A 9,441-nucleotide genomic window follows, 5' to 3' on the forward strand; every position below is an offset into this window, starting at 1 on the left:
CCCCCACTTGCCAGGCTAAAGTGAGCATCCAGCCAGGACGTGTTGTGGCAGCTGTAAGCTCCAGACCTCCAGTGCGCCTCCACGGCCCAGTATATCCTGCGCCGGCCATACGTACTGTGTCTCCAGTGTGCCTTCACAGTCCAGTACGTCCTGTGCCTCCTCTCCGCACTCGCCCTGAGGTGTGTGTCATCAGCCCGATGCAACCTGTACTGGTCCCACGCATCTGGCATCCAGTGTTCCTCCACTGTCCAGTAAGTCCTGTGCCTCCTCCCCGCATTTGCCCTGAGGTGCATGTCATCAGCCCGGTGCAACCTGTACCAGTCCCACGCATCAGGCCTCCAGTGCGCTTCCACAGTCCAGAGCTTCCGGCGACAGTTCCCAGTTCAGAGATTCTGGCGACAGTTCCCAGTCCAGCGCTTCCGGCGACAGTTCCCAGTCCAGCGCTTCCGGCGACACTTCCCAGTCCAGCGCTTCCGGCGACAGTTCCCAGTCCAGCGCTTCCGGCGACACTTCCCAGTCCAGCGCTTCCGGCGACAGTTCCCAGTCCAGCGCTTCCGGCGACAGTTCCCAGTCCAGCGCTTCCGGCGACAGTTCCCAGTCCATCGCTTCCGGCGACAGTTCCCAGTCCAGCGCTTCCGGCGACAGTTCCCAGTCCAGCGCTTCCGGCGACAGTTCCCAGTCCAGCGCTTCCGGCGACAGTTCCCAGTCCAGCGCCTCCGGCAACAGTTCCCAGTCCAGCGCTTCCGGCGACAGTTCCCAGTCCAGCGCTTCCGGCGACAGTTCCCAGTCCAGCGCTTCCGGCGACAGTTCCCAGTCCAGCGCTTCCGACGACAGTTCCCAGTCCAGCGCTTCCGGCGACAGTTCCCGATCCGGAACCTCCGGCAACGTTTCACGGTCCGGAACCTCCGGCGACGTTTCACGGTCCAGACCCTCCTGAGACGGTCTACGGCCCGGAGCCTCCTGAGATGGTCTGCGGTCCGGAGCCTTCAGCAGGGGTTCTCAGTCCAGAGCCTCCAGCGACGTATCTGTGAGCGGAGTGGGTTCTTCGCCCCGCACCGGAGCCGCCCCCGACGCCCTATGTCATCCATCATAGATGTCCTATTGAGTCAGGTTTTGCGGGTGGAGTCTGCACCTTTGGGGGGGGGGGGGGGGGTACTGTCATGCCCTGACCATAGAGAGCTGTTTATTCTCTATGTTGGTTGGGGCGTGATAGTGACTAGGGTGGGTCATCTAGGTGATTAATGATTTATGTTGGCCTTGTATGGTTCCCAATCAGAGACAGCTGTTTATCGTTGTCTCTGATTGGGGATCATATTTAGGCAGCCATTTCCTCATTGTGCTAGCTCTGTGGGATCTTGTCTATGTATAGTTGCCCAGTAGCTCTGTTAGCTTCACGTTTGGTTTGTGCTTTATTGTTTTGTTTGGTGAGTTTCGATTTATTAAAATATTTGGAACGCTACGCACGCTGCGCCTTGGTCCAATCATTCAAACGAACGTGACAGCAGGAGTGTTATTCTAGCTCTGTGGCCTGGCCTCCACTAACTGGAGTAGTAGCCGTTGATGTGTAGGCTAGTTGTTATTGTCACATTCTACTACTCCTTGGTTCCATTAACTTTGTGGCTTGTTTGCGCTTCACTCCCATAATTTCTAAGGGACAGTAGTACCTGGTACTGATTAGATGTTGTTGTCGCTCTCCCTAATATTGCTCATCAAGTTAGAAGTTCAAGTGTCAAGTCAAGTTGTATTAGCCGTATGTATAGGATACACATGATACACACCGTCCTACGGAATACTCCTACATCATCACCTCAGGTTCATTGAAAGAGAGCCATTGATAATGTTTAATGGTGGAGGAGATGATAACTGAGGACTATTGTTTAGCAGTAACAGACTGTTATTCTGTTGTCACTTCCAAGGAAGAGTAAAATTAGAAATCCAGCGATAAATTTGTAATGATGGTTTAAAAGGCGGCCCTACCCAGAATTATTTAAATACATTTGTAATGATGGTTTAAAAGGCGGCCCTACCCAGAATTATTTAAATACATTTGTAATGATGGTTTAAAAGGCGGCCCTACCCAGAATTATTTAAATACATTTGTAATGATGGTTTAAAAGGCGGCCCTACCCAGAATGATTTAAATAAAAAGTTATTGTTAATGTCAACTGGCGAGCACGGTTCCAACTTCCAACGTTTTCACTGCCTGTTTAAAGTTTGTTTTAAAAAGAAACGTTGAAATTGGTCAGACACGCAAGGAATTTTTATTGTGTTGTAATGAAAATAGTCATACAGTAAAACCGGGCAATTTAGACGATTCATTAGTCTGTTATTCATTACAGGTTGCTATTGTGCTTGTTGTTCCCTCTTTAAAGCCTTGTACATACAAGCTCATAAAAAACCTGTGTTGAGCTCATTCAGCAAATCTATTTTTAAAGGGAAAAAGCTACAGTATGAGCAGCCGGCAGACTAACAAAGACCCAGTAAAGTTTTTTAGTTAAGAGACAAATGGATTAGTGAATTCACTGATGTTTACTGTGATGACAAGCTGTCCAGCAATGAGAAATGTTGCATTGTAGTGCTGTTAGAATACTAATGTGTGATACTACAGATTTAGAATCTTAATTTGATCACTCTTTTGTTGCTGAGGATTTTCCTGCACGGCAGGAAAGGCAAACTTGTAGTGTATTCAAAGTTTAAAAAGGCTTCTAAAGTTTGTAATTTCCATTTTAAAATGTCAGACTTGATTTGCCATAATGAAAAATGTATCAACAATTATTCTTCACATAATAATTCCAGGCCCCCAGTGTCCAGTCTGGAGCGTGAAGTCACCAGCTCTGCTGGTCGGCTACTGTGTAGCAACATAGCGCTGCCAAAAGCCCTGGTCTGCCCTAGAAAGCTGATGTAAAGTACGATTGACAGAACAGCCCCCAAAATAAAAATAGACGGCCGTTTTGGGCTCTAAAATGTGTTTATTATGATCAAGTTAGATCTTCCCAGTGAATTATTTTAAAGTTCCCTACAAATGGAGATATTTTAATTAAATTTAATTAAATCCATTTTAACTACTACATCTGTTGTCATGCAGGACCACGTGCTTATACAGACCAATCACAGGCCGGCAGGCTACCAGGATTACACCGACCATGATCCTTTGCTAGTTATGGTCACTTTCACCATGATCCTTTTTTTGGTGCCATTTGGCCCCATTTAGCAATATGGCACATATACTTCATGCGCCATCGGGAGTTTTACAAAGGAATATGTGGATGACATCAGCGCTATCACCATCTTCTGGTTTTAATGTCTATTAATAATTCACATTTCCTGTTGCCGCAGGATTATTTTCCTGCTGTAGCAAACTGGCTCAAATTAAGATCCTACATCTGTAGGCATCTATTTGTTGTTACTTTACATTTTCATTGCCTCATATGAAGTTAGAATAGCAAAACTACACGGCCAGAGAAGGGGAAAAGGTAACATCTTATGTAATAAGGATTAGTTAAAGGTTTCACCCTACCACCTTAATGCAGTAGCCAGATCACCAGGTGAAATGGAATTTCTGAGTTGAGAGTTCATTCAGTAAGCTGAGATATTTTTGCATGAGTACAGCCAGGAGGCATCAACCCTACCTAAATCATCAAACAGACAGGAATATAAATGACCTATTTATTCCCACAGTCAAGAGGCAATGGCTTCGCTATTACCTGTCAGCAGTTGGATTGATGCAGTTTTTTCACCACTAAGGTACTGCCATGAAATGATCAATGACAGGTTCCTAAGGTAATTGACTATTTTTACACAGCCTAATACAATCAATGTGGATAGTTAAATAACTAGCTGTTTAGAAATGATATTCTTTCTGAAAATGTTATTAATTGTCATGTCATGACATCTGAGTAATGGAATGAGGAGGTAAATTATGGAAACCATGTCCGGGCTCCCTGATTGGATAAGCCATAATGCGGGAGGAATTTTGGTTAGAATGGGGAGTGCAAATAAACAACCTGTCAACAAAGTTCTTAGAACAACGATGATGGAAATCTATCCTGTTTTTTGAATCATGTCCAAATTGCTAACATATGTGGTAGCGTACACAAACTGTCACACATAGACATGTCTGAGTCCAACTGTAGATTACTGTGAATAGCTGTGGTTCATCTAACAACATCTACCTAATACGTTGTAATCAACCTCACATGACTTAGAGAAGAAAGAGGGAAACACTTTCAGCACGCACTTACCGCTATTCTATCCATCCAGTGTTCATCCAGCAGCACAACTCACAATGGAACCACATTTCTCCTGTGTCTGAGAGATTGTGTTAGTGTGTTTGCACACACAAACACACGTGTGTATGTGAGTATGTCACGTCAGCGAATGCTAGTTGAAACTTGGACAAGGCAAGCCCATCCCAGGTAGAGTGGGGGGACTTCAGCCCCAGGCGTGATGAATGTCCGTTGTTGAATGCAGTCCAGCACAGCACATCCCATCAGCTGTTGTTCCGAGAGAACCCAGTTAGCTGGAACCTGAGGCAACCAGCTCTCTGCCCTCTGACAGTATCCCAGTATCACACCACACCGTCCATCTGTGATGGAGCTAGACTCCCTGTTCTCTATGTCTCTCTCTCTCTCTCCCTCTCTCTCTCTCTCTCTCTCTCTCGTTCTCGCTCTCTCTCTTCCTCTGTATCTCTTCCTATCTCTCTCTCTCTCTCTCTCTTCCTCTGTCTCTCTCTTCCTCTGTCTCTCTCTCTGTGCTGTAGATCAAATCAAATCAAATGTTATTTGTCACATGCGCCTAATACAACAGGTACAGTGAAATGCTTACAAGCCCTTAACCAACAATGCAGCCTCCAAGAGTTTCTGAATTTCCTCTTCACTTCAGTTTGCTCCTCAATTTATGCACCTTGGTTTGAGAACGAGGTAGCGGCAGTGTTCCCTTCCCTTTGGACTGATGGTCCAGGAGGCCCCAGGAGGATCCCAGTCATATCATGGGTGAATGGCAGGCAGGAGTCGGCTGAGCCAATAACGGCTGAAGAGACCCAGCTGCTGTGCTGGAACACCCCAGAGAGCAGGGCACGGCAGCCTGCCTGTCTGTGAATGTTGCTGCTGTGCTGTGGTCTTTGTGGAGCTGCAATCCCCCTCTATTGTTCTGGGTAGAGAAAAGAGCACGAGGCTGACAGACAAGAGAGTCTAGTGGTACTGGAGGCACTGACTAGGCAGAGGGAGAGGGAGCTCTGAGAGGAGGAGGAGGAGGAGGACCCAGGCACTGCTGACTCTTCTGTGATGACTGCCTTCAACAGTGTGTCAGTGGAGCTGCTGCCTGCAGGCTGTAGCCTATGTGGGGTCGCCAGAAACTGCTAACATCTGATTTTCAGGGATACAATATTTTCAACCTAACTTTCGTTTCCCCTGAAAACCAGATGTGGGGACTCAGCTCAGGTCGTCTTTTTACGCCTGCTACGTTAGGTTAGTGGGCTGTGGTATCTGTGGAGCCCAGACTCCAGTCCTCCTGCAGTCTGCCCCAGAGATAGATCCAGCCATTCCTCTGTCATCCACTCGTCATCTAATCCCCCCGTTGCTGAGACCAACACTTCAGTCTCCCTTCCAAGCCCTTTTTCGTGAAGAGTAGGCAGTAGACACATTGAAGTGTGTTCCACCTCTCTCAGGCTGCCAGGCAGCAGTGTGTTCCCTCTCTCCTCTCTCAGGCTGTCAGGCAGCAGTGTGTCCCCTCTCTCCTCTCTCAGACTGTCAGGCAGCAGTGTGTTCCATCTCTGTTCTCTCAGTCAGCAGTGTGTTCCCTCTCTCCTCTCTCAGGCTGTCAGGCAGCAGTGTGTTCCATCTCTCCTCTCTCCTCTCTCAGGCTGTCAGGCAGCAGTGTGTTCCCTCTCTCGTCTCTCAGGCTGTCAGGCAACAGTGTGTTCCATCTCTCCTCTCTCCTCTCTCAGGCTGTCAGGCAGCAGTGTGTTCCCTCTCTCCTCTCTCAGGCTGTCAGGCAGCAGTGTGTTCCATCTCTCCTCTCTCCTCTCTCAGGCTGTCAGGCAGCAGTGTGTCCCCTCTCTCCTCTCTCAGGCTGTCAGGCAGCAGTGTGTTGGAGTGGCAGTAGGTTCAGGGGGTGGAGGCTTGTGTGTGTGTGTGTGTGTGTGTGTGTGTGTGTGAGGTGGGCTGTCTTTATGGTCCTTCACACAGGTGTTACTGTGGCAACAGGAAAAGAACTGGCTTGCCATCACACACAGTCTCCTGTTTTCCCTTTAAAGCAATCTGTTACTCATTATGCTAGTGTACACACCTTACCCCCTCCATCTCCCCACAGTGTCTGTCTCTGTTTCTGGTGTGTGTGTGCACCCATTCGCCTGTCTGTCCACTGTCTGGCCCAGGGATACTGTGTCTCATCCTTTAGATGTGTGACCAACGACCAAACTAAGAGGAAAACACATTTTCCCCCTGTAATGTCAACTACTCCCTCTGTTCCATTTCATGTGACAAAGACTGGCGGACACCCCACACCCACACATGATTAACATCGCCCACAGACCTGTGAACAGAAAGACCTAGAGAGAGGGCCAACAATTATGACTCATTGTGTTGGTGGTGCTGAGAGACTGAATAAAATAAGCTCTCTCTCCCTCTCTCTCTCTCTCTCCCTCTCCCTCTCTCTCTCCCCCCTCTCTCTCTCCCTCTCTCTCTCCCTCTCTCTCTCTCCCCCTCTCTCTCTTGGAGGGGGGGCACAAGCTCTGCAGATAGCATATGAACAGGTCATAAGTCATATCTAAATGTTTAGAATGACAGGAAATTAGCTTTAAAAACGGAAAATGTTCTCTCAGACGCATGGCAAAACATGTAGAACAGAAGGAAATTAGCTTTAAAACTGCAAAACGCGTAGAACAGTAGAAAATTAGCTTTAAAACTGCAAAATGTGTAGAACAGAAGGAAATTAGCTTTAAAACTGCAAAACGTGTAGAACAGAAGGAAATTAGCTTTAAAACTGCAAAACGTGTAGAACAGAAGGAAATTAGCTTTAAAACTGCAAAACGTGTAGAACAGAAGGAAATTAGCTTTAAAACTGCAAAACGTGTAGAACAGTAGCTGTAAAACTGCAAAATGTTCTTGCGAAGCTGTGGTATGCCACTGTCCACTGTCTGAAGATGAGGAATCTGTGTGAGTCACACACAACACTGAAACTCAGGGACAGGATGCTCAGCTCCTGATGCCTGTGGTGTGGCTGTGGTTGTTGTGGCTAGCTCTGGTCCACAGCCCCACAGTCTCTGTGGTGTGGCTGTGGTTGTTGTGGCTAGCTCTGGTCCACAGCCCCTGTGGTTGTTGTGGCTAGCTCTGGTCCACAGCCCCACAGTCTCTGTGGTGTGGCTGTGGTTGTTGTGGCTAGCTCTGGTCCATAGCCCCACAGTCTCTGTGGTGTGGCCGTGGTTGTTGTGGCTAGCTCTGGTCCAGGGCTCCATAGTATCAATTAGGGCTCTATATCCTACTCTAGCTACTGGATGGAGCACGAAGGAGGAAGTGGAGAAATATTTTGCGTCCTACTTTATGCTCTTCTTCTGTAAATTACTGCTCACAATTTCTAATATGTTCTCTCATTCAGCATGTATTAGTGCCGTTGCAAAACATTGTTCAACAAGAATTTCTTATTGGACAAGTTCAGGTAGTCGCTCCCCGTTTAGGTTAATTTTCTTTTGTTTGGTGTCTAGTGGATAAGACCTGGATGAGCTAATAATGTAATAACAAAGCATCTATTATGTATCAATCAGGACAACTCTAGTATAAGAGACTGTTTTTTTATTCAACATTACAGCGTTTTACCTTACCTGTACAATTTGTATTTATTGAACCCTTATTTCACCAGGTAAGTTGACTGAGAACACGTTCTCATTTACAGCAACAACCTGGAGAATAGTTACAGGGGAGAGGAGGAGGGGATGAAGGAGCCAATTGGAAGCTGGGGATGATTAGGTGGTCATGATGGTATGAGGGCCAGATTGGGAATTTAGCCAGGACACCGGGGTTAACATTCCTACTCTTAAGATAAGTGTCTTGGGATCTTTAGTGACCACAGAGAGTCAGGACACCCGTATAAACGTCCCGTTTAAATGAAAATAATATACATTCGAGAATAAATTACAGTTCAGATACATCTGAATAATGATAAAACATTTGAACAATTCTTAAAGTGATACATCAAATCACTTGAAACAAGAAAGAGCTTTAAAGCTTTGAACTTAATAAAATCAATTAAATCGAAATGTGACACTTAGTCTTTGTTTTTATGTGGATATTAACACATGAACAAAATAATATTGAGACAAAATATAAATAGAATTCAGGCAATTCCAGTTTTTAATTAACAACTGCGTTTGCCAAAAAAAGACATTAAAATGTAATGCTTGTGACTAAGATACTGCATCATATTCACAAACAAGAGTAAGGAGGAATGTTATTGAATTTAGGCAACTGTGCTCAGAGCTTAGAGAGTGAAGCAAAACAAAGGACGCTGATTTCACAGTGCATTCAGAAAGTATTCAGACCCCTTCCCTTTTCACACATTTTGTTACGTTACAGCTTTATTCTAAAATGGATTAAATTGTTATTTTTTCTCTCACCAATCTACACACAATACCCCATAATGACAAAGGGAAAACAGGTTTTTAGATTTTTTTTTGCAAAACTATTAAAAAACTAACAGAAATACCTTATTTACCTAAGTATTCAGACCCTTTTCTATGAGACTCAAAATTTAGCTCGGGTGCATCTTGTTTCCATTGACCATCCTTGAGATTGTTTCTACAACTTGATTGGAGTTCACCTGTAGTAAATGAAATTGATTGGACATGATTTGGAAAGGCACACACAGGTCTATATAAGGTCCCACAGTTGACAGTGCATGTCAGAGCAAAAACCAAGCCATGAGGTCAAAGGTATTGTGTCGAGGCACAGATCTAAGGAAGGGTACCAAAACATTTATGCAGCATTGAAGTTCCCCAATAACACACTGGCCTCCATCATTCTTCAATGGAAGAAGTTTGGAACCACCAAGACTCTTCCTAAAGCTAGCCACACGGACAAATTGAGCATTCGGGGGAGAAGGGCCTTAGTCAGGGAGGTGACCAAGAACTCGATGCTCCAGAGTTCCTTTGTGGAGATGGGAGAACATTCCAGAAGGACAACCATCTCTGCAGCACACCACTAATCAGGCCTTTATGGTAGAGTGGCCAGACAGAAGCCACTCCTCAGTAAAAGACACATGATAGCCATTTGGAGTTTGCCAAAAGGCACCTAAAGGACTCTCAGACCATGAGAAACAAGATTCTCTGGTCTGATGAAACCAAGATTTACTTTTTGGCCTGAATGCCAAGCGTCACATCTGGAGGAAACCTGGCACCATCCCTATGGTGAAGCATGGTGGTGGCAGCATCATGCTGTGGGGATGTTTTTC

This window comes from Oncorhynchus clarkii, chromosome 8 (genome assembly GCF_045791955.1).
Source record: "Oncorhynchus clarkii lewisi isolate Uvic-CL-2024 chromosome 8, UVic_Ocla_1.0, whole genome shotgun sequence".
Lineage (NCBI taxonomy): Eukaryota > Metazoa > Chordata > Actinopteri > Salmoniformes > Salmonidae > Oncorhynchus > Oncorhynchus clarkii.